We start from the raw sequence: 25,257 nt of genomic DNA on the forward strand, positions 1-25,257 counted from the left end.
CAGATGGTGCACAAGTTTCGACATGCCCAGAGTCTCCCTGCGTTCGAGTTCTTGAGGTTGCTCGGCCTCATGGCATCCTGCATTCTTCTGGTGCCAGAGGCCAGGTTGTGGATGAGATCTCTGCAATGGGCTCTCAAGATGCAGTGGTCACAGTCCTCCGTCAAAATGTCGGACCTCGTTCAGGTGCCGCCCTCGGTCGCCTAGGACCTTCTGTGGTGGGCCGTCGAAGGCAATCTGATGAAGGGGGCTCCGTTTTGGCTACAATGGCCGAAGGTGACGATCGTGACGGACGCATCCCTCGCGGGTTGGGAGCTCATGCCAACAAGTTGACAGTCAGCGGTCGTTGGTCTCCGTCGGAGTCCAGACTCCATATCAATCTGTTGGAGCTGCGGGCCGTCAGGCTTGCCCTGAGGGCTTTTCTGCCAACTCTGCGATGGACGAATATCCTGATTCTGACGGACAACACAGTGGTCATGCACTACCGCAACAAAAGGGGGGGGGCAGGGTCACTTCCTCTGTGCAGGGAGGCGATGCAGCTCTGTTTCTGGGCCATCCAGCAGGAAATTTCGATCTCGGCAGTTCATCTGGCTAGAGACGAAAACGAGACGGCGGATGCTCTGAGCAGGCAGAGTGCAATCTCTCACGAATGGGAGCTGGCTCAGGAGATTCTCCTGGAGATCTTCTCCCTTTGGGGGACCCCACAGTGGATCTCTTCGCCTCCAGTGTGAGCCAGAAGTGCGAAAGGTTCTGCTCGTGGGAATTTCCTCCAAGAGGAGCCTTGGGGGACGCGTTCGTGGTGGAGTGGTCCTTCCCACTGCTGTACGCGTTTCCTCAAGTCCCTGTCATCCTGCAAGTGCTGCAGAGGTTAGAGGTTCGGTTCCCAGATGATCCTCATTGCTCCAGCATGGGCCCGGAGAACGTGGTACCCGGACCTTCTCGACTTGTCCATCTGCCCTTCACGTCGTCTTCCCTACCGAGACAATCTGCTCTCACGGGAGGGAGGGGGTCAGGTTCTCCATCCAGAGGTCAGATCCCTCAACCTTCACGCTTGGCTTCTGAAAGGTTGAGGTTTAAGGATTGGGACCTCCCTGAAGATGTGATGGAGGTGTTGCTTTCTGCCAGACGGCCTGCAACAAAGTCCCTGTACGGTTGCCGTTGGAGAAAGTTCTGCGACTGGTGCAGGGTTAAGAATGTGGATCCTTTTTCATGTGACATTCCTGTGGTTCTGTCTTTTTTGCTTTTTTTTAGCCCACAAGGGCCTGCAAGTGGGTACCGTTAAAGGTTACCTGGTGGCGCTGTCCATATGAAAGTGCTCGTCTGAGGAGTGTTCTCATTTCAAAATTCCTTTAATTTCTCAGTTTCTGAAAGGGCTCACTAATGTGTTTCCACCGTCACCTTACCAGGTGCCCGGTTGGGATTTGAACCTTGTTCTAAAATTCCTAATGAGTGCTCCATTTGAGCCTTTACATTCTTGTCTTTTGAGACTGTTAACCCTTAAAACTGTATTTTTAGTTGGTTACTTCTGCTCGCAGAGTGAGTGAATTGCAGGCAATTTCTGTTAAGCCACCCTTCACGGTGTTTCATAAGGACAGGGTTGTCCTTAGGGTTCATCCTTCCTTTCTTCCAAAAGTGGTGTCGGAATTTCATTTAAGCTAGAAGGCCATTCTTCCGGCATTTTATCCTCCTCCGCATCCTGGTACGGAAGAGGACAGGCTCCATAGGTTGGATCCTGGGAGAGCTTTAAGTTTCTACATTTCACGCATGTCCCGGGTCAGAGTGGACGATCAGGTCTTTATAGGTTACGCTGGAAGGCGATTGGGACAAGCTGTTACTAAGCAGACTTTGTCTAGATGGATTATCTTGGCAATTTCTGAATGTTACCGTTTGGCGGGTAAGGACCCTCCAGTAGGCTTACGGGCCCATTCTACTAGGGGTATGGCTGCCTCTACTGCCCTGCAGAGGGGTGTTCCTATTCGTAACATCTGTGAAGCAGCCACATGGGCTTCGGTCCATACTTTTGTACGTCACTACTCCCTAGATTCTATCCATGGGCAGGATCTGGCCTTTTGCAAGGTGGTCCTTTACTCTGCAATTTAATTGGGCATTCTAAATTTCTATATTCTTTTCCCTCCTCCATACGTTGGTACTGCTTTGGGAGTCTGTCATAGATGTGGAATACGTCGGAGGACCCAATCCCCTCGAAGAACAAGTTGCTCTCTTACCTGGTAACGTTCTTTCGATGGGGTGGTCCGATGACTTATTCCATATCGCTCCCTCCCAACCCGCCCCGCTACAGAATTTCTTATGCGATTGCAGCTTAGGTTTCCGCAAGGCTTTCTGTGGTCATACTGGCAGACGATTGGCGCCACACGTTCTGGGAAAAAACTACAACTGAGGCTACGGGCGTCGTGCGTCCTACTTATAACATCCGGTGACGTCGGCTCGACGGAGGCCCTCGAGGACAGCGTATCGACGTTCTCGACGCAGGACGCAGACGCCAAAACTTTTCCAAAGCAGCACAGCTGTGGTGATTACCTGTCATAGATATGGAATAAGTTGGACCATCCCATCGGAAAAAAACGTTACCAGGTAAGAGAGTAACTTGTTCTTCTTGTTAGACGGATGTGTGGTCTATTCTGAGATTAAGATCAAAACCGTCTGCACTTTACTGGACTGTAATGTTAGTCCCGATGCACAAGTAAACATCATTCATAGCTCACAATATCACCTGAAACTCTTGAGGAAAATTAGACCACTGATCTCAGAAGAACTGTGAAACTCTAGCTAGGGCCACTGTCCTATCAAGAATGGACTATTGTAATGCCCTTTTTGGGGGGGCCCTCCAAAAAAGAAGGTGCACGCCCTTCAAGTGGTACAAGACAACTCGGTTTGGATTATAAAACAAGTACCGACTGGTGAGCATATCCCGCTATTTCGAGAGTTCTGCATTGGCTTCCTATAAGAACCAGAATTCAATTTAAAATGGCTAACTTTGTTCATAAGGCAGTCTATGGGACGGCACCATAATATTTAAAGGAAAGATTAACTACCTACCGACCAGCAAACATTGTATGTTCTAGTAACTCTGCTACTACTTTGCCCATGCCCAGAACGGCTAAAAGCCAATCGAAAATCCTTCTCTTACACAGCATCGTCTGGTTGGAAGGGGGAATCTGCTCTCTTTTCGAAAAAGCCTACCTGTTAGAGTAGACACTACCTGGCGACAGGTGACATCATTGGCGAAGTGCCTTATGTTATTGTTGTAGTGACATGTGTTTTTTGTGTTTCCACACCCTGGTGCCAGTCCGGATTTCGGCATGTAATAAAATAAATACAAATAGCTGCTTGGGATTCTGAGGCCACACCTGGCAATTCTTAGGCCCTGCCCCCAACATTGTTTTATGATGGGTTGGGGCATGCTTGGATGTCTTATGCAACTTAAAGCAAATGGTCCAACCATTGCATCTGATTAGGTACAGCCGTTCCCTTTCCAGCTAGATTTCAAGGTGGGGGCTTATTGTAAATCCCATATGAATGGCTGCTAAACACTTGCAAGCATTGTGGGTAGGAACCACACTTTGCTCCCTCTGGAATGTTTACTGGTTTTGATTTCAGACTACAACTCCTTAATGAAACTGACTGTGCAGGTATTTCAATGTTGCTGGGGATTAAGCCGTTTTGCTTTTAAGCCATTTGCAGGAACTGGAGTGATAATGACCAGTATCAGGGGAGCCACATCCGATGTTGAATTCTTTAAAAGTTGGGTTCTGGTCCACCAAGGTCCAAAGGCAGCTTACAAGGTTCAGTGGCTTGCTGAGATCTGAGCATAACTTGCATGCCATTGCATTGAGTACTTGTGGGGCTGTGTCCTTTTCTTTTTTTCTTCAAGAATTGACTTGTGCTTGTTTTTGCAAGCCTGTTTGTATTAAGATGTCTTGTATATTTTCAGGTTGATTGATCTTGTATGTTGATGAAGAGAGTACTAGTTCAGTCCTTGAAAGGAAACTATGTAGAAAACATTATATTGTGGTTCGAAAACTGAAGGTTTAGGCTACTCTTCCTTCTTAATTGTAAACTGTGGAGTCACAAAATCAGGGCTCAAACTACCCACTTGAAACTGCATGGGATTCTGGGCGAATCATTTCACCTCATTGTATCTAGTTTTCCTTAAAAAAACAAAAACAAAATTGGGATCTCACATCAGTGATTTGGTTAGTGTGCCGTTGGTCTCATTTATTTGTCTATATCGCTGCTACATGTAGAAGTATTTTATTAACCTTTTATATAATGCCCACTGTAGGTAGGGTAAACAGACTTGGTTTTGGCTCACTCATGGCAACACTACTTCAGTCCTGATTCTCTTTCAGAATAGTGAAATGAAAGATCTATTCCAGTTGCTAATGGCACTTTTTAAAAAGGTTTGTATAGTGATGTGATGAATTGCCATCTGGCAAGGGTGTGAAAGCCCTGACTTATTTTGATTTTTAGTAAATAATAAAATGATGCAGGTAATTCAATCTCTGAAAGGGAAATCTGCTAATCAGATTCCCCTTAAATAAGGTCCATATACCAAAAGCATAGTGTGTACTTGTGCCCTGCTGCATCAGCATTCTGATTTTCAGCACCCGACATACCACTGGCACAGAGCAGGTTCAGAGGTCACAGGTGCCCTCTTGACCGCTGCAGTGACATCCAAGACTCTGCAACACGGACTGCATTTAAAATATGCACATTTTTTCAAAAACTGCACAACTCTGAAGATCCTGTCCTGGTGGCATGATACATTATAAAACAAGCCAAATGCTGAGTTAGGGTATGGTGCCCACTATCTCTGCGTTATCACAGCCACATTAAATGTATATTGCACATGTCAGCACTGTGGGCCCAGTTGAGCTGTGGAAGGGTTATATGCATTTCCACCAGACAGGCTAGGCCCTGTCCTACTGGCAGAGATGCAGCCTGGTGGGATTTCCTCTTTGTTCCTTTGTAAGGGCGGGTAACCCTTCTCCCAGGGACAGCCACTTCACAGGATGCTGGTCTAGGAACAGGAATCCAAGGGCACACCCATTCACAAAGGGCTCACATCAGGGGGCTGCATTTCTAAATGCATTAGTTCTTAGACAGAAGGGGAGGGGTGAGGTTAGAGTAGTCAGTGGATCTCTGTTAAAGGGAAGGAGACTTCACCCATCTTGAATAGCTCTACCTCACTTTCCTGTCCCTCCTCCGCTTCCTCCGGCAAAACACTTTGGTTGTGGCATCAGAAGGGCAAGTTCTGCTTATTTCAAGAGCAGGGACTGAACCCCTTAATCAGGCTAGTTTTAGTCCACTCACCTGGAGACTTTTGCATATATATATATATATTTCTGAGGCTTGTGGAATCTGCTTAGATCACATGCTGTGCATAGGCCGACATCTAGTGGAAGCTGCGGAGTATTACAGTTTGTTTTTCGAAACTCGAAAATGGGCGTCGACACAGGCGTGCCAGTAATCCTATCCCTAGTGTGACGTCCACTGTACCCAAGATCCCTCACGCGTCTAGGATCCTCAGATTGTTTTTTTTCCGCCATACTGGTCGGAAGCATCTTGCGGAGTTCCCTGGCCTTAGCCATACTTTTGCTAATTATTGAAGTTAAAATTATTTATTGACATCCTTCCCCACCCCAACGTCGACCCTCAACACTCGACGACGGCTGGAGAAGACATCGACCGTCGGCTGCTGCACGACGGATCTGGGCCTCGGAAGGCCGCTGGCCTCGGCCCGGGCCTAGTAGGCCGCTGGCCTCGGCCCTGCAAGTAGGGAGAGTGGGGGGTGGTACATACTCTTCACTCTGGGTATATAGGTACACCTTATATATTTCCTACACTTACCAGCCCGCTGCCTCAAGGTGCGTATGGAGGGTACCCCTTTCCAATTCTGCCCCAAGTGCAACCGCAAATACCCTTGGGTCGACAGGCACGCCACGTGCAATCTCTGCTTGCCGAGGGACCACCCCGAAGCGAACTGCAGAGCGTGTAGTAGGTTTAAGCCTAAAACACTTAAGGACCGTTCGACAAAGCGTTGGGCCCACCACGCCAGGCAGGCGGCCATGGCAGCGGAGGGCGCCTTCAGCGATGGCAGCGACGCCATACTTTCGGACGGCGAGGGCATTACGGCGTCCAAAGACTGCCGAGCGCAGGTCCCCGACCTCGGAAGGTTGTCCGGCAGGGCGGCTATGGGGAAGACCCCCGGCGACGCAAGCGCTACACACACTACACTCACTAAGCACACTAAGTCCAACCAAACCTCGACGACGTCGACTTCTTGGAAAGAGGCACAGATAGAACGGTCCGACTCGGTGTCCTCTGGGCGCTCTCGATCGAGATCGCCGCATGATGCAAGGCAATCATCCACTCTTGCCAAGAGTGCCTCGCTCCCTAGATTAACGGAAGTTCGATCGTCGGAAGACGATAACGACTTCCACCCCCAGGCCGCGCTCCAGGAGACCGAGGCCGCAGTTAACACCAGCGAGGCCCCACGCTCAAGACAAGGTACCTCTCCCGACCCTCGACGCCAGGCGTCGAAAGTCTCTCGGGCCTCCAAGGGGCAGGGAAAACATTTTTCCACGCACGGGGAGGGGGGGAAACAGCGGAAAGCACAGCCTTCCACTCCTGTAAGACCATCCTTCCACCCTAAGCAGACAGACAAACATAAATCTACTGGGACATCAACATCCAGCAAGGCTACCCTTGATAAGTCCTCTAAGTTGCCTACTAAAGCCATACCCTGTTCCAAAGGATGGTCCAGTGAAGACATAGACCGGGTCATGTCAAGGATGTCTTCCTTAGCTGATTTTTATGACAAGAACCCTGAACATTTCCTTTCGTATGACCCTCAAGGGGCCACACCCTCAGGCTCCTCTGATCCTATCCCCCTAAGTAAAAAGGCCCGGTTCGAAAGACCTGAACCCTTCGAGGTGCAGCCTTACTCTACTCCATACTCTACTCCACACCCCAGATACCAAGGACAGCCTTTCCCTGAAGGGGACCAGGAGTTTACAATTATGGAGGAACAAACCGGGACTGAATACTATGCGGATGATGAGGACCTGGAGGAGGTAGAAGACGAGCAGGAAATGTACAGAGTAGATTCCCCGGTAGAAAGCGAAGCCCCAGTTACCGACTCGCCAGTTGATAACCAGCCCCTCCTTAATGAAGTTCTCGCTCGCGCGGCAGAACATTTTCACATCGACACCCACGGTGTACAGGAGGAAAGGGACTTCGCAGAAGAGTTGGTGGGAGAGAGGAGGCCGGTCGCTCAAACCATCCCTATCCTTAAATCCATCCAACGTAGAATAGATCCATCCCTGGTGAATCCAAACCTCACCAGAGCCGTCAACCCCAGAGTCGAAAAACTTTTTCGGGCAGCCCAGTCTGACCCTCTTTATATAAGAGGACAGCTTAAACCAGACTCCCTAGTGGTTACCAACACTCGGAAGAGGGCTGGGACACCCTTATCGTCATCAGAAGCTCCTCCCGACAAGGAGAGCAAAAGACTGTACGGGTTTGGCAGGAAGGTAGCCTCAACGTCCGCCTACCAAGCAAGGATTGCAAACTCCACCACCCTGTTGGCAAGTTACAACTGCCATCAATGGGAAGAGGTCGCGGCGCTCATAGCCTCTGCTCCTGAACCGTTAAAGGGCCAGTTGGCTCGGATCTCGGCAGAAGGGAGAGCCGTGTCTGGTTGCATATTAAAAGCAACTTTCGACGCCGCGGACAACGCAGGAAGATTGATAGCAGAAGGTACTGTTATCAAGAGACATGCGTGGTTACGGCAGTCGGGGTTCAAAACAGAAACACAGGCTTCATTAATAGACAAGCCGGTGGAACCCGATCTATTGTTTGGGAAAGCGGTCGAAGACGCACTTAAGAATGCCAAGGACAAGTACGAGACTCTCAAATCCCTTGGCCAGCTTACCAACAAACCCCCTAACCAGAGGGGGAACAGTAATTTTCGTTGCCCACGCGGCCAAAATTCACAAAGAGGCAACTATGCCCAAGGACAGGGTACACAATGGAACAACAACCAGCAGTCTACCCAGAGTTACGGCAGGGGTAACAAAAGAGGTCCTGGAAGAGGCAGAGGCAGCCCCAACAAGGGAGGCGGCACGCCTCCACCAAAGCAGTGACGCTCAGTTCAGGGTCCATTCTCACGCAACCCCAGTAGGGGGACGCATTTCCAACTTCACCCAGGCTTGGGAAGGGATCACCTCAGACAAATGGGTGCTGTCAACAGTGTCCACAGGATATTGTATAGAATTACTGCAGCGTCCCCGGAACCACCCTCCACGACAAAGAGTACACTCCTTAGAACATCAGAAGATCCTTCTCGAGGAGATCGCCATTCTGCTAGAAAAGGACGCGATAGAACTCGTCCCAGGACACCAGGTAAACAAGGGTATCTATTCAACTTACTTCCTTGTGCCAAAGAAAGATTTAATAATGCGCCCAGTATTGGACTTACGGCCTGCCAACAAGTATGTCAAGCCCCAAAAATTCCGTATGACCACGCTACAAGAGGTAATCCACCTCCTAAAAAAGGGGGATTACATGGCAACCTTGGATATGAAAGATGCTTATTTTCATATTTCCATGCTCCCAGCCCACAGAAAATACTTGCGCTTCAAGGTGGACAGTCGCCACTACCAATTCAAGGTACTGCCCTTCGGGATAGCTTCAGCACCAAGGGTGTTCACCAAGGTACTGGCGGTGGCGGCTGCACACCTACGCAGGGAGGCAATCCCAGTGTACCCTTATCTGGACGACTGGCTCATAACGGGGGAAACCCCAGGAATTTGCAGGTCAAACATTCAGAGGGCTATCGACCTCCTCCACGAATTAGGCTTCTCTATCAACGAGAAGAAGTCAAGTCTGGTGCCAAGCACCTCAAAACAGTTCCTAGGAGCAATCCTAGATTCTCAGAAAGGGTTGACCTTCCCTTCGGAAGAGAGAATTCGGAATATACTGCTGCAAATTCCACATTATCAGTCAGGTCAACAAATAACGGTACGCAAAGCAATGCGGTTACTGGGCATGATGGCGTCATGCATTTACCTGGTCCCCCAAGCGCGTCTGCGCATGCGTCCCATGCAGGAATGGTTGGCGAAACAGTGGTCTCAGGCAAGTGGTCAGTGGGACGATCTAGTGGTCGTTTCGCCAACACTCGTACAGAGCTTACACTGGTGGACAAGAGAGAATCTCGCAAGGGGAAAACCCTTTTACGATCCCGAAGTACAGGCAGTGGTGACTACAGATGCATGCCTGACTGGGTGGGGAGCTCACCATCTCCACCACACAGCTCAGGGTCTCTGGTCTCACTCAGTAGCCAAGAACCACATCAACCTGCTAGAGCTTCTGGCAGTATTCCGAGCGCTTCGGGCGTTCGAGCCCCATCTGCTAGACTTGTCGGTGCAGATCCGGACGGACAGCACGACAGCCATGTTCTATTTGAACAAACAAGGAGGGACTCGTTCGCCAAATCTGTCCAAGCTTGCCCAGAAAATCTGGATATGGGCACTCAGACGGAACATCTTCCTGTCATCACAACATGTTCCAGGGGAGCTCAATTCCCTAGCGGATGCCCTAAGCAGAGACTCCCTCCCAGAGGAACACGAATGGGTCCTTCACAGAGATATCGTAGAAGATCTCTTCTCTCAGTGGGGTTTCCCCACTATAGACCTATTCGCCACAAGCGAAAACAAACAATGCCCAGGATTTGCATCCAGGTTCCCCCAGCCAGACTCCCAAGGGAACGCCCTGTGGATGAACTGGTCAGGGATGTTTGCATACGCTTTTCCACCAACTCCTCTCATCAGGAAGGTGGTGTACAAGATGAACAAGGAATCGATGACGCTCATCCTAGTTGCTCCCATGTGGGCGAGACAACCATGGTTTCCACACCTACGCAGGATGGCGGTGTGCGAGCCCATCAAACTCCCAGCCTGGTACAACCTACTGTCCCAGCAACAAGGTCAAACAGTGCACCAGCAACCCAACTCAATGAACCTGGCAGCATGGCTCCTGAGGTCATAGAGTTTGGCCATCTCAATTTAACACAGAGGTGTATGGACATCCTAAAAGAATCCAGGAAACCAAACACAAGGCACTGTTATTTTGACAAGTGGAAGAGATTCGTTATTTGGTGCCAGAATAAACAAATCAACCCAGTTGATTGCACTCCTTCCAACGTTGTAACATATATGCTCCACCTGCTGGACGCAGGTTTGGTTTTTAACTCTCAAAGTACACCTGGCAGCCCTCTTGGCTTACACCACATCCCTTAACAAAGTATCGTGGTGGAAAGTACCAGTAGTTAAAGCCTTCATGGAAGGAGTAAAGAGACTTCACCCTCCTATTTCGAACCCACCGCCAGGATGGGACCTCAATGTGGTGCTAGCTAAGCTCATGGGCCCCCCTTTCGAACCCATGCATAAAAGTAGTCTCAAACACCTGACTTATAAAACGGCCTTCTTAGTAGCCATTACCTCTATAAGAAGGGTCAGTGAAATTCAGGCTCTGTCAGTGCAGGATCCTTTCTTTACTATCCACAAGGACAAACTGGTTTTACGCACACACCCTAGGTTCTCACCTAAATATATATATCTAAATTCCATGTAAACCAGTCCATCGAGCTTCCGGCTTTCTTCCAGAACCCGCAAAGCTCAGCTGAGGTGAAACTACACACCCTTGATGTGCGTAGGGCGGTCCTCTACTATGTGAATAAAACCAGACCGCTAAGGAAAACAGATCAACTGTTTGTCTCCGTAGCTACAGGCAGAGAGGGGGATCGCGTCTCTAAGGGCGCGATCTCGAAGTGGATTATCAACTGTATACAGCTGTGTTACTCTCTTTCTGAAAAAACTCTGCCTTTTACGCCAAGGGCCCATTCTACTGGAGGCATTGGGGCCACTCTGGCTTTCATTGCAAATGTTCCCCTCGACACCATTTGCAAAGCAGCTACTTGGAGCTCTATTCACACTTTTACTCAGCATTACTGCATTGACACTCATTCCAAGACAGATACACAAGTGGGACAAGCGGTTCTAAGACACCTGTTTGCTCATGACCCTTCTCACATCCCACCTCCTTCTTCGGGTACTGCTCGCTAATCTATGCACAGCATGTGATCTAAGTAGATTCCACAAGCCTCAGAAGGGATACATTACTCACCGTAATCGTATTTCTGATGCTTGTATCTGCTTAGATTCACATGCGACCCACCCTTCCTCCCCTCCGAGAGAAGGCGCATGATTGCTTGTAGTCTTACCTTTCTGTCTATCTGCTTGGATTATCTGTACTCACGCTACTCCTCATGCTTCCTCATGTCAGAAAAAATACAATCTGAGGATCCTAGACGCGTGAGGGATCTTGGGTACAGTGGACGTCACACTAGGGATAGGATTACTGGCACGCCTGTGTCGACGGCCATTTTCGAGTTTCGAAAAACAAACTGTAATACTCCGCAGCTTCCACTAGATGTCGGCCTATGCACAGCATGTGAATCTAAGCAGATACAAGCATCAGAAATACGATTACAGTGAGTAATGTATCCCATATATTTCTGAGGCTTGTGGAATCTGCTTAGATCACATGCTGTGCATAGGCCGACATCTAGTGGAAGCTGCAGAGTATTAGTTTGTTTTTTGAAACCCGAAAATGGGCGTCGGCACAGGGCGTGCCAGTAATACTATCCCTAGTGTGACGTCCACTGTACCCATGATCCCTCACGCGTATAGGACCCTCAGATTGTTTTTTTCCGCCATACTGGTCGGAAGCATTCCGCAGAGTTCCCTGGTCTTAGCCATACTTTTGCAAAAATGTTGTTATATTTCCCCATTTCTCCACCCCAACGTCGAGTCACCGAACATCCACACTCGACGCCAGCCAGGAGAAAGAATCGACCGTTGAGAGCTGCACGTCGGATTTGGGCCTCGGAAGGCCTCTGGCCTCATCCCTCCAAGTAGGGAGAGTGGGGGGGGGCATACTCTACACTCTTTTGGTATATAGTTACATTCTTATATATTCCTGCACTTATTAGCCCGCTGCCACAAGGTGCGTATGGAGGGTACCCCTTTCCAATTTTGCCCCAAGTGCAACCGCAAGTACCTTTGGGTTGACAGACACGCCACGTGCAATCCCTGCTTACCGAGGGACCACCCCAAGGCTAACTGCAGAGCGTGTAGTAGGTTCGAACCGAAAACACTCGAGGACCGTTCGATCAAGCGTTGGGCCCACTAAGCCAGGCGTCAAGAGGCCATGGCAGCGGAGGACGCCTTCAGCGATGGCAGCAACGCCATGCTTTCGGACGGCGAGGGCAACGTGGCGTCAATTGACAGCCAAGCGCAAGTCCCTGACCTCGGAAGGTCGTCCGGCAAGGCGGTTATGGGGAAGACCCCCGGCGACACAAGCGCTACCCACAGCACTTCCACAAAACACATGAAGTCCAACCGAGACTCGACGCGCACGTCGAGTACTCGGAAAGAGGCACATAGAGAACGGTCCGAATCGGTGTCCTCTGGGCGTTCTCGATCTAGATCGCCGCATGACTCCAGGCAACCATGCACCGTTGCCAAGAGTGCCTCGCTCCCCAAGGTAACGGAGGTTCGATCGTCGGAAGACGAAGCCGACCTCTATCCCCAGTCCGCGCTCCAGGAGTCGGCATCAACAGGCCGCGCAACGGCTGTTCCCCAGTCCCAACCTCCACACTCCAGAGATAGGGACACTACCCCCGAACCTCGGCGCCAGGCGTCGAAAGGCTCCGAAGGGGCGAAAAAAACAGGATAAACTCTTCCACCCACGGGGAAGGGGAAAAACAACAGAGGAAACAGTCTCAGCCTCCTTCCACACCTCAAACACATTCTACTCCACATAAACAGATGGCCAAGTCTCGTTCTTCTGCTATCCCAAAGACCCCTGTTCAAACCAGTAGGTCTAGTCAAGATAAAACAGGGAAAGGTCTCCAAGAAAGAATCATTCCCAGTTCAAGAGAAGGGCCTAGCGATGACATAGACGGAGTCATGTCAAGGATGTCATCATTGGCAGATTTCTACGCCAAAAACCCTGAACACTTTCTCTTTTACCCCCGACGGGTCAACTCCCTCAGGCTTTAAGGATCCCATTCCCCCAAGTAAGAAGTCCCGGGTTGAAGCTCCTACTTCAGACCCCTTCAGTATACAGCCCTATTCTCAATATCAGGGAGATCCATCCTTTGTGAGGATCCAGATTTGGGCATGTTGGAAGAACAAACTGGGACGGGCTACTATGGGGATGACGAGGGCCAAGAGAAGGAGGAGGAGGAGGACAACCCAGAAACCTACAGACTAGATTCCCCGGTAGATAAGAACCCCTGGTTACCGACTCCCCTGTCGACAACCAGCCTCTCTTGAATGAAGTGCTGTCCAGAGCGGCAGAACACTTCCACATTGACACCCAGGGTGCTCAGGAAGAGAGGGACTTTGCCGAGGAGTTAGTGGGAGAAAGGAGACCTGTTGCCCAGGCCATCCCTATCCTTAAGTCAATACAAAGGATAGACCCTTCCCTTGTTAATCCCAATCTCACTAGGGCGGTAAACCCCAGAGTTGAGAAGCTTTTCAGGGCAGCCCAAACAGACCCACTGTACATAAGAGGGCATATGAAACCGGACTCCCTGGTAGTTACAAACACACGTAAGAGGGCGGGGAACACCCTTGTCATCGTCGGAAGCTCCTCCCGACAAGGAGAGCAAGAAGATTTATGGGTTGGGCAGGAAAGTAGCCTCCACTTCCGCCTACCAGGCAAGGATTGCCAACTCCACCACCCTGCTGGTGAGTTACAACTGCCACCAGTGGGAAGAAGTACCGGCACTCATAGATTCCACCCCAGAACCCTTAAAAAGCCAATTGGCACGGGTGTCGGCGGAAGGAAGAGCCGTGTCCGGTTACATATTAAAAGCAACCTTTGATGCTGCGGATAACGCCGGCAGATTGATAGCAGAAGGTACTGTTATCAAAAGGCATGCTTGGTTGCAACAGTCTGGGTTCAAAGCCGAAACCCAAGCATCATTGATAGATAAACCGGTGGAGCCGGATTTATTGTTTGGAAAGGCGGTCGAGGACGTGTTGAAAAATGCCAAGGACGAGTATGAGACACTCAAATCCCTAGGACAACTAACTAATAAACCCCCTAACCAGAGAGGGAATGGCAATTTTCATCGCCCACGCGGACAAAATTCCCAGAGAGGGTCTAACTATTCCCAGGGGCAGGGTACACAATGGAACAGCCAGCAGTCTACCCAGGGTTATGGCAGGGGTAATAAGAGAGGATGTGGTAAAGGTAGAGGCAGCCCCAGTAGAGGCGGCAGCACGCCTCCACCAAAACAGTGACGCTCTGTTCAGGGTCCCTTCTCACGCATCCACAGTAGGGGGACGCATTTCAAACTTCAACCAAGCTTGGGAAGGGATCACATCAGACAGATGGGTGCTGTCCACAGTGTCCGCAGGATACTGCATAGAACTGTTCGAGCGTCCCCAAAACCACCCTCCACGACAAAGAATACATTCTTTAGACCACCAGAAGATCCTCCTCGAGGAGATTGTCAATCTTCTAGCAAAGGACGCAATAGAACTCGTCCCGGGACACCAGGTAAACAAGGGTATTTATTCAACTTACTTCCTTGTGCCAAAAAAAAAAAAATTGACAATGCGCCCAGTGGTGGTCAGTCATAATGTAGAATGCAATAATGTAGAAAGTCAAAATGTCGAATTTTTTTTTTTAGAAAACAATAATGTCGAAAAACTATGTCGTATTTTTTCTGTATTTTTTAGAATTTTTTCGAAAGAAATAAATATATATAATTAAAATGTGTTGAGTATGAGGGGTGAGAGGGTGGTGGGGAATGGTGGCCGGGGGTGTTGGGTGAGGGGGGTTTGAGGAGGGAACCCCTCCTAGTAAATGTTACTCTTCTTGTTTATTTATTGATCGTGCTAATTGACGTTTTTATTTCGACATTTTTTTTTCTAAAATTTGACTCTTTTCATTATATGTATAGGTTTTCGACATTATTGTTTTATACATTTTTTTTTCTACATTTTTGTAAGTCGACATTTTTTTTCTACATTATGACTATAAACCGCGCCCAGTATTGGAATTACGGCCTGCAAACAAGTATGTCAAGCCCCAAAAATTTTGCATGACTACTCTCCAAGAGGTAATCCCCCTCCTAAAAAAGGGGGATTACATGGCAACATTGGACATGAAAGATGCCTATTTTCATATTTCCATGTTCCCAGTGCACAGAAAGTACTTGCGCTTCAGGGTGGACAGTCAGCACTACCAGTTCTAGGTACTGCCCTTCGGGATAGCCTCGGCTCCAAGGGTATTCCCCAAGGTACTGGCGGTGGCGGCAGCACACCTACGCAGGGAGGCAATCCCGGTGTACCCTTACCTGGACGACTGGCTCATCACGGGGGAGACCCCAGTAACTTGCAGAACAAACATTCAAAGGACGATCGACCTCCTCTTCGAATTAGGTTTCTCAATAAACGAGAAGAAGTAAAGTCTGGTGCCAAGCACCTCCAAACAGTTCCTAGGAGCTATCCTAGACACGCAAGAGGGGTTGACCTTTCCATCAGAGGAAAGAATTCGGAATATACTGCTGCAAATTCTGCAAATTCAAAGCAATGCGTTTGCTGGGCATGATGGCGTCATGTATTTACCTGGTCCCCCACGCGCGCCTGTGCATGCGTCCCATGCAGGAATGGTTGGGTAAACAGTGGTCTCAGGCAAGTGGTCAGTGGGACGATCTAGTGGTCGTTTCGCCAACACGGGTATAAAGCCTTCACTGATGGACAAGAGAAAATCTGTCCAAGGGGAAACCCTTTTACGATCCCGAGATACAGGTGGTAGTCGCAACCGATGCATGCCTGACAGGGTGGGGAGCTCACCACCTCCACCACACAGCTCAGGGTCTCTGTGCTCACTCAGTGGCCAAGAATCACATAAACCTGCTAGAGCTTCTGGCAGTATTCAGCGCTTCAAGCGTTCGAGCCCTACCTGCTGAATCTGTCAGTGCAGATCCGGACGGACAGCACTACAGCCATGTTTTACCTAAACAAGCAAGGAGGGACTCATTCGCCAAATCTGTCCAAGCTTGCCCAGATAATTTGGATATGGGCACTCAGACGGAAGATCTTCCTGTCATCTCAACATGTTCCAGCGGATCTCAATTCTCTGGCGCATGCTTTGAGCAGAGATCCCCTCCCAGAGGAACACGAATGGTGTCTACACAGAGAAAATCGTAGTAGATATCTTCTCTCAGTGGGGTTTCCCCACTATAGACCTATTCGCCACAAGCGAAAACAGACAGTGCCCAGGATTACTACTGCATTGACACCCATTCCAAGACAGATACTCAAGTGGGACAAGCGGTTCTAAGACATTTATTTGCTTATGACCCTTCTCACATCCCACCTCCTTCTAACACTGCTCGCTAATCTATGCACAGCATGTGATCTAAGCAGATTCCACAAGCCTCAGAAGGGATTCATTTCTCACCGTAATCGTATTTCTGATGCTTGTATCTGCTTAGATTCACATGTGACCCACCCTTCCTCCCCTCTGAGAGAAGGTGCATGGATGCTTGTAGTCTTATCTATCTATCCATCTGCTTGGATTATCTGTACTCACGCTACTCCTCATGCTACCTCATGTCAGAAAAAAATACAATCTGAGGGTCCTAGACGCGTGAGGGATCATTGGTACAGTGGACGTCACACTAGGGACAGTATTACTGGCACGCCCTGTGTTGACGCCCATTTTCGAGTTTCGAAAAACAAACTGTAATACTCCGCAGCTTCCACTAGATGTCGGCCTATACACAGCATGTGAATCTAAGCAGATACAAGCATCAGAAATAAGATTACGGTGAGTAATGTATCATATATATATATTTATACTTTTACAAAGGTAGCGGGCGCCCCTCTCTCGCAAGAACAGACATGATAACCTGTTCAGTGGTTATTAACCACTTGAGAGTTCGCAGCCACTGCTTTTACTCATTGTGCCTTTCACAGATGGGAAATATCCATTTGCATATCAGTCTTTGTCCTGCCCAGGGGCAGTCCAGCACCGAAATACAATGGCAATTCCAATCTGAACGAGAGTACCACCAGCAACCCCATACACGTGTTTCACCCTTGTTGGGGATCATCAGTGAGGTGAAGCTGATGCCTCTCTAAGCACAGTGAGAGGGAGACCACGTCTGGTTGCCCCCAGGAGACCTAGGGTTACCAATCCCAGGTTCCTTAAATAATAGTTTTACAAAGGTAGCGGGCGCCCCTAATAATCAGTCCACGGATGACGATACCGCCCGGCACCCTCTAGAGGCTAGACGCGATGCGTCTGACCGTACACCTGAGATTCGATGTCCTCCTTCGAATCCCGCCTCCGAAACTCGACGCAATGCGTCGGACCCCTCGGAGGCCCATAAAAAGTCTGGTAAACACTCCTCTAGCCATGGGAAAGGGGATAAACAACAGAAAGACACCATGTTCATAGGGAGAAGCATAAGGCCACAAAGGTAACGGGGGAAGTCCAAAGTTACTGAACCTACCCCAAAAACAAAACTCATTCCTCTCACTGCTGAGGATATGGGCACTGATGAGGAACCAGAACCAGTAATTATTCCGAGCTTTAGAGAGTGGAGCTCAGCAGACATTGACAGGGTCATGACAACGTTGACTTTCATGGCTAACTTTTATGAAAAGGACCCTAACAACTTTCGTAGTTACTCTAACACCCCTCCCACCTCTGCCCCTTCTGGGTCCAAGGTAACACCTTTGTCCCCTCAACCCCCTAAGAAACTCTGCTCAGACGCCCCTTTTCAGGGCTTGATCACAGACCCCTTTGTGTTGGAGCCTTACCACCCTGATTCATATTGTGACGAAACAGAGCCTCAATATGTTGATGACCAGGCGGGTGACCCTTATTATGGGGATGATGGCCAGGAGGAGGAGGAGGAGGATGAAGCTGAAGCTTACAACATTGACTCCCTAGTTCCTAAAGACTACCCGGTGCATGACTCGCCTGTAGACAACCAACCCCTTCTTAATGAGGTGCTGGCTAAGGCAGCTGCCCACTTCAGTATTGACAAACGGTGTTCAGGAAGACTGGGATTTCGCTGAGGAAATCCTAGGGGATAAGAAGGCTATTACTCAGGCTATCCCATTGCTAAAGTCCATCCAGCGCAGGATTGATCCCTTGCTGCAAACACCAAATCTCACTCGAAGCGGTTAATCTGCGGGTCGAGAAAATGTTCCGTGCCGTGCCATTCGATACCCTAAACATTAGGGGTCAATTAAAACCGGATTCCCTGGTCGTGACAACCACCAGGAAGAGGGCAGGCATCCCACTTGCTTCCTCGGAAGCACCTCCTGATAAGGAGAGCAAACGTCTCTATGGCCTGGGAAGTAAAGTTGTCTCCACTGCAGCCTATCAGGCAAGAATTGCCAACAGTGCCACCCTTTTGGCAAGCTACAATTGCCATCAATGCAAGGAAGTGTCCGCCTTGGTTTGCTCTGCACCCGACCCCTTAACGCGCCAGTTGGCTAGGGTGGCAGCAGAAGGGAGATCTGTGTCGGGCTGCATGTTAAAGACTAACTTTGATATAGCGGATAATGCTGGGAAGTTAATCGCCGAGGGCACTGTTATTAAGCGTCACGCTTGGCTTAGACAGTCAGGTTTGAAACCTGAAACCCAAGCAACCCTAATAGATATGCCTGTGGAGTCGAATGTACTATTCGGCAAGGCAGTTGAGGAAGCTTTGAAAACGGCAAAGGATGAGTACGAGACCCTGAAATCTCTTGGCCAACTCACCAACAAACCCTCTAGACCGGGGGGTAACAACGATTTTCGCCACTTTCACGGCCAAAATTCCCAAAGGGGTTCCAATTATTACCAAAACCAGGGAACTTCATGGGATAACAACCAATCTCAATCCTCCGAGGGCAGCACTGCGGTCGCACACAAGGTAGAGGCAGCCCCGCCAGAGGTGGTATGCCACCCAACAAGCAGTGACGTTCCGCTTCAGGTCCCCTCCCATGCATCCCCTTAAGGGGGGGGCTCATTTCCACCATCACCCACGCATGGGAGGGGATCACTTCGGACAGATGAGTGCTGTGCACAATGTCCGGAGGATACAACATAGAGTTGCTAGGGCGCCCCCAAGATCATCCTCTGCGACAAAGAATACACTTGCTGGAACATCAAAAGATCCTCCTCGAGGAGATCGCCGTTCTGCTAGCAAAGGACTCCATAGAAGTCGTCCTGGTCAACCAGGTAATCAGGGGTATTTACTCAACCTACTTCCTGTGCCAAAAAAAGATCTGACAATGCGCCCAGTATTAGATTTGCGCCCTGCAAACAAGTATGTCAAGGCACAAAAATTCTGCATGACTACACTACAAGAGGTAATCCCTCTACTAAAAAAGGGGGATTACATGGCAACATTGGATATGAAAGATGCCTATTTTCATATGTCAATGTTCCCAGCGCACAGAGGATTCTTGCGTTTCAAGATACACAACCAGCACTACCAATTCAAGGTGCTACCCATTCGGAACAGCCTTGACTCCAAGGGTATTCACCAAGGTACTGGCGGGTGGTAGCAGTGCATCTACGCAAGGAGGCAATCCCAGTGTACCCTTATCTGGACAACTGGCTCATTACAGGGGAGTCCCCCCCCCTAATTTGCAGACTAAATATCCCAAGAACCATCGACCTCCTCTTCCAATTGGGCTTCTCAATCAACGAGAAAAAGTCCAGCCTGGTGCCAAGCACCTCAAAACAGTTCCTAGGAGCTGTCCTAAATACCCAAGAGGGGTTGGCCCTCCAATCAGAGGAAAGAATTTGAAATTTGTTGCTGCAAATTCCTCAATATTGGTCGCCAAATAAGGATGCGCAAAGCTATGCGTCTGGCAGGCATGATGGTGTCTTGCATTTACCTGGTTCCCCACGCATGCATGCGACCCGTGCAGGAATGGTTGGCGAAACAGTTGTCTCATGCAAGTGGTCAGTGGAACGATCTAGTGGTTGTTTCGCCAATACTAGTAGAGTCTTCACTGGTGGACAAGAGAGAATCTTACGAAGGGGAAACCCTTCTACGATCCAGAGATACAGGCCGTTGTCACAACAGGCGCCTCCCTGGCAGGGTGGGGAGCTCACTATCCTCACCGCACAGCTCAGGGTATCTGGTCTCACACGGTGGCTCAGAACCACATCAATCTGCTAGAACTTCTGGCAATCTTGGTGATTCAGGCATTTAAACCCCTCCTATCCAACCAGTCAGTGCAGATCCTAACAGACAGCATGACTGCAATGTTTTACTTTAACAGGGGGGCACTCGTTCTCAAAATCTGTCCAAGCTTGCCCAGAAAATTTGGAAATGGGCACTCAAACAGAAGATTTACCTGTCATCCCAACATGTTCCGGGGGAACTCGACTCGCTAGCAGATGCTCTGAGCAGAGATCCCCTCCCAGAGGAACACGAGTGGCGACTACACAGAGGTCGTAGGAGACCTCTTCTCTCAGTGGGGTTTCCCCACTATAGATCTATTCACCACAAGTGAAAACAGCCAATGCCCAAACTTCGCATTCAGGTTCACCCAGCCAGGCTCCAAGGGGAACGCCCTATGGATGAATTGGTCAGGGATATTTGCCTACTCTTTTCCACCAACCCCTCTGATGAGGAAAGTGGTGAACAAGATCCACAGAGAACCGATGTCGCTCATCCTAATTGCTCCTATGTGGGCAAGACAACCATGGTATCCACACCTGCACAAAATGGCGGTGTGCGACCCCATCAAACCTCCATACCGGTACAACCTACTCTCCCAGCACTAGGGGCTAACAGTGCATCCTCAGCCCAACTCGATGAACTTCGCAGCATGGCTCCTGAAGTCATAGAGTTCGGACATCTCAATATACCACAGAGATGTATGGATATCTTGAAAGAGTCAAGAAAACGGAACACTAGGCACTGTTAATATGATAAATGGAAAAGATTTGTAATTTGGTGCCAGAATAAGCAAACCAACCCCGTCGATTCTACTCCTTCAAACATTCTAACCTATATGCTCCACTTACTGGATGCAGGGTTAGTGTTTAACTCGCTAAAGGTGCACCTGGCGGCTTTGTCAGCCTACACCACTTCCCATAACAAGGTCTCATGGTGGAAGGTACCAGTCATCAAAGCTTTTATGGAAGGGATAAAGAGACTCCACCCTCCAATTTCTAACCCACCGCCAGGTTGGGACCTTAATGTCGTACTCGCTAAGCTCATGGGTCCACCCTTTGAGCCTATGCACAAGTCTAGTCTCAAACACCTGACTTGTAAAACTGCCTTCTTAGTAGCCATCACTTCCATAAGAAGGGTCAGTGAAATCCAAGCTCGGTCAGTGCAGCATCCTTTCTTTACTATACATAAGGACAAACTGGTTTTACGGACTCACCCTAGGTTCTCACCTAATGTCATGCCTGCTAGGCCCTCTCACGTCCGAGTTCAGCACCCTACATCTACAGCCCAGAGATCAGCCAGACCATTTTATACTCGGTGGCGACTCTGGGGAAAGATTCCTGGTAAACGCCTTCATTTCCGCTAAACATGGCGAACTTCTTTGTCAAACACGCTGCACACATTATCAGTCCACTCGATAAGTATGCGTGAGTATCACATGACTGGACGTCAACGCGCTACTCACGCATTTTACGTCAGCTGACTCTTATTTAAACGGAAGTCTCCCGCTATTCGGCGCTTCTGATCGTTGTTTCTTGGATCTTCGTTCCGGAGCCTGGTTCTACTTTGCTTCTAAGCAGCTTCCAATCTGCTTACCCTTTGCTAGCCGGACCCGCGCTGCTATTTCTGGTGGTTCCTGAACTGCCTTTCCTTTCTGCTAGCTGGATCCGCGCTGTTGTTCTTCTGGTCTCCTGTTTCATTCCAAAGGTCCCAGCCAGTCTCAGTCAATTGTGGACATTCATGTTCTAGGATTACCTCCTCATCCAAATCCTCAAATTATTTCTACTTTCAAGAACTGTGCACTGAACTTTATGGACGCTATCCGGTGTGCACCGACCCGTCCCTAGTGCGGCCCTCGTTCCGTTCGGGTTAGTCTCCTTACTAACCTCCCCTTTTCCTTCGTTGGTTTTTATTTTGGATATTCTTCCTGGAACTCAATTTCATCCTCCAGTCCACACAACTACAGGTTAGTGCATATCCTGAATCTGACACATACATTTAATTAGGTTAAAATTGAATAGTGATTAAAACATATTATTCTTATCCTACAGACTGGTGAATCCATCCAATATCTGGACCTTTCCACTAATTACTCTTTCAGGCTGTGTTTGTTAATTATAGTCTGAGAGTGGCATTGGTTGGAAGGTTTCAATCATCAAATTCTTCTCCTTAGAAGACACTCAGAATAGTCAATCGGGAGAAGCTCTACAGGAACTCAACTTGTATCCTTTATATCAGAGTATCCTTTTTTGGTGTCGTTCTAATTATATTCAGTAACCACAATAAATTCTGTAATCTGAATCTTAACACCTAAGTTCATTTCCAAATTCCATGTTAACCAGTCTATTGAGCTACTGGCTTTCTTCCAGGAACCCAAAAGCTCTGCTGAGGTGAAATTCCACACACTAGATGTGACGAGGGTGGTCCTCTATTACGTAGACAGGACCAGACCGCTAAGAAAGACAGATCAACTGTTTGTCTCCATAGCGCCAGGCAGAGAAGGAGATCGCATCTCTAAAAATGCCATCTCTAAGTGGATAGTCAGATGTATCCAACTGTGTTATTCCCTTTCAGATAAAACTCTGCCTTTTACGCCAAGGGCCCACTCCACAAGAGGTACTGGAGCCACTCTGGCTTTCATTCCAAATGTCCCCTTAGACAGTATTTGCAAAGCAGCTACATGGAGCTCTATACATACTTTCACTCGGCACTACTGCATTGGCACTCATTCCAAGACAGATACACAAGTGGGACAAGCTGTTTTAAGACATTTATTCGTTCATGAACCTTCTCACATCCCACCTTTTTCTTCCACATCTCGCTAATCTATGCACAGCATGTGATCTAAGCAGATTCCACAAGCCTCAGAAGGGATACATTACTCACCGTAATCATATTTCTGATGCTTGTATCTGCTTAGATTCACATGCGACCCACCCTTCCTCCCCTAGGAGAGAAGGCGCATGGATGCTTATGAGCTTTTCTGATAGGTATCTGCTTGGATACAACTGTACTCCCGCTACTCCTCATGCCAGAAAAAATACAATCTGAGGGACATACACACGTGAGGGATCATGGATACAGGGGACGTCACACTAGGGATGGTATTACTGCCATGCCCTATTTCGACGTCCATTTTCGAGTTTCTAAAACAATAACTGTAATACTCTTCAGCTACCACTAGATGTCGGCCTATGCACAGCATATGAATCTAAGCAGATACAAGCATCAGAAATACTATTACGGTAAGTAATGTATCCCATATATCTCCCACCACTTCTTTGATCTTGAAGCATCTTTGGATTATCACTTAAGGAAAAGATTTTGTCAAACCCTATTGGGAGAGCAGTCCTTTCCAGAGTCCTTCAGTTGTGAGGCGAAGGCAGTTGTTCGAGGCAGCAGAGAGCTGTGTCCCCTAACAATCCCCAGGGACCGTTGTAGGCAATCTGCTGCTAGAACAGAAGTGGTACTCTGGACCTCACTGTGTTGGAAAATCTCTGTAGTTGTGTCCCAGCCTCCCTAGTGTTTGGGAGCCTGAGAACAAGGACCCATCTTGTTCCTAAACCCATCTTGTTCCTAAACCCCTGGAGTGGGAGTCTCAGCCACAGAAGAAGTGACCTGCTGCTGGACTAAGACCGCCTCTCTGCCTGCCACAGTGGTACTCAGGACCTCACTGTGTTGGAGGATCTCTGCAGTTGTGTGCCAGCCTCCCCTGTGTTTGGGAGTACGAGAAAAGGACTCATCTTGTTCCGGAGCCCCTTGGGGCTCACAGCTCCCTGAAAGCCAAGACAGCCGGGATACTAGTGTTTTTGCTGTTGAACTGGGTGGAGTGTTTTGCAAGAACTACTCAGCACATTTGAACCAGCTGATGCCTCTGTTGCTGCCTTTTGCTCTCCCCATCTTTGCACAGAACCAAGAAGTCTGGTTCGGTGTTGCCAAACCACTAAGAACTGCAAATAAGGTACTATCGACTGCTAACTGCCCAGTTCTGGGTCCTGGCGGTCACTTTGAACCCTTTTTGCTCACAAGTACAGTTCTTTTTCAAGAATATTGTTGCTTTTGCTCACCTTTCACCACTAATTCATTACCCAGAGGGATGCATCTACTATCCTTGCTCGTTCTGTGCTTTTTCCTCGGGGTTGTGTTTTGTGCATTGTTTTTCTAGTTTATTAGTCAGACCCTCCAGTTTATAGTGATTTTGCGATCCCGCAAAATGCCGGGAAAACGGGGTTGTTTGGCTGAAGTGCAAATCAATTTGTGGCGAAAATTAACTATGGTCAATTCCGCCGCAAATAATTACACTTCGGTCAAACAACCCAGAACCCTATTCAAGGCAGCTGGCCAGTGCACAATTTGCACTACAACTCAAGCCTGTGGAAATGCGCCAGTCACCTTTGAAAATAAGGTGACCTGCTCATTTCCAAAAATGGGTTGTCTAAAAATAGCATATCCTCGGCTTTATTTTTAAATGCCCCATTTTTTGAGGATCTGGGTCAAAATCCACATTTAAAAGAAATTAAATGGTCACACTATGAGAGGGAAAGGATAGAGAGGGAGAGTGATGGGTGAGATGTGAAGTGATGGGCAAGAAAGCAGAGGGAGAGCAGTGGTTCACAGGAGAAAGTGGTGCACAAGAGAGGAGAGGAAGCAGTGATGCGGTGGGCCAGAATTCTGAGAGCGAGTGGAGGTACAGAAAGTAGAGGGAGCGTGTGGTCAGTGAGCCAGAAAGCAGAGCGGAAGCAGATGGCCCGGAAAGAGGCAGTGGGCTGCAGATTGGGAAAAAGGATTAGGGAAGAGTGCGAAAGAATGGGAGGAAGGATACAAGATGCAGAAGCAGCACAAAAGAATGGGGGACTGTATATTTCGGGAGGAATTGAGTGTGAGTTGGGAGTATGATTTGGAGTGTGCTGGGGAGTGCAAATTGTGACTTGACAGTGTGACATAGCACATGAGCA

At 48.8% G+C, this 25,257-nt stretch overlaps 1 protein-coding gene across 2 annotated transcripts in view; it reads left to right on the top strand.

Annotated features, from left to right (window-relative positions):
- Positions 1-25,257, top strand: part of UBQLN1 (ubiquilin 1) — a 1,098,378-nt gene that overhangs the window by 1,048,188 nt on the left and 24,933 nt on the right. The gene's annotated exons all lie outside the window — the stretch shown is intronic.

Source organism: Ambystoma mexicanum, chromosome 6p (assembly GCF_040938575.1).
Source record: "Ambystoma mexicanum isolate Mex_15411 chromosome 6p, UKY_AmexF1_1, whole genome shotgun sequence".
Lineage (NCBI taxonomy): Eukaryota > Metazoa > Chordata > Amphibia > Caudata > Ambystomatidae > Ambystoma > Ambystoma mexicanum.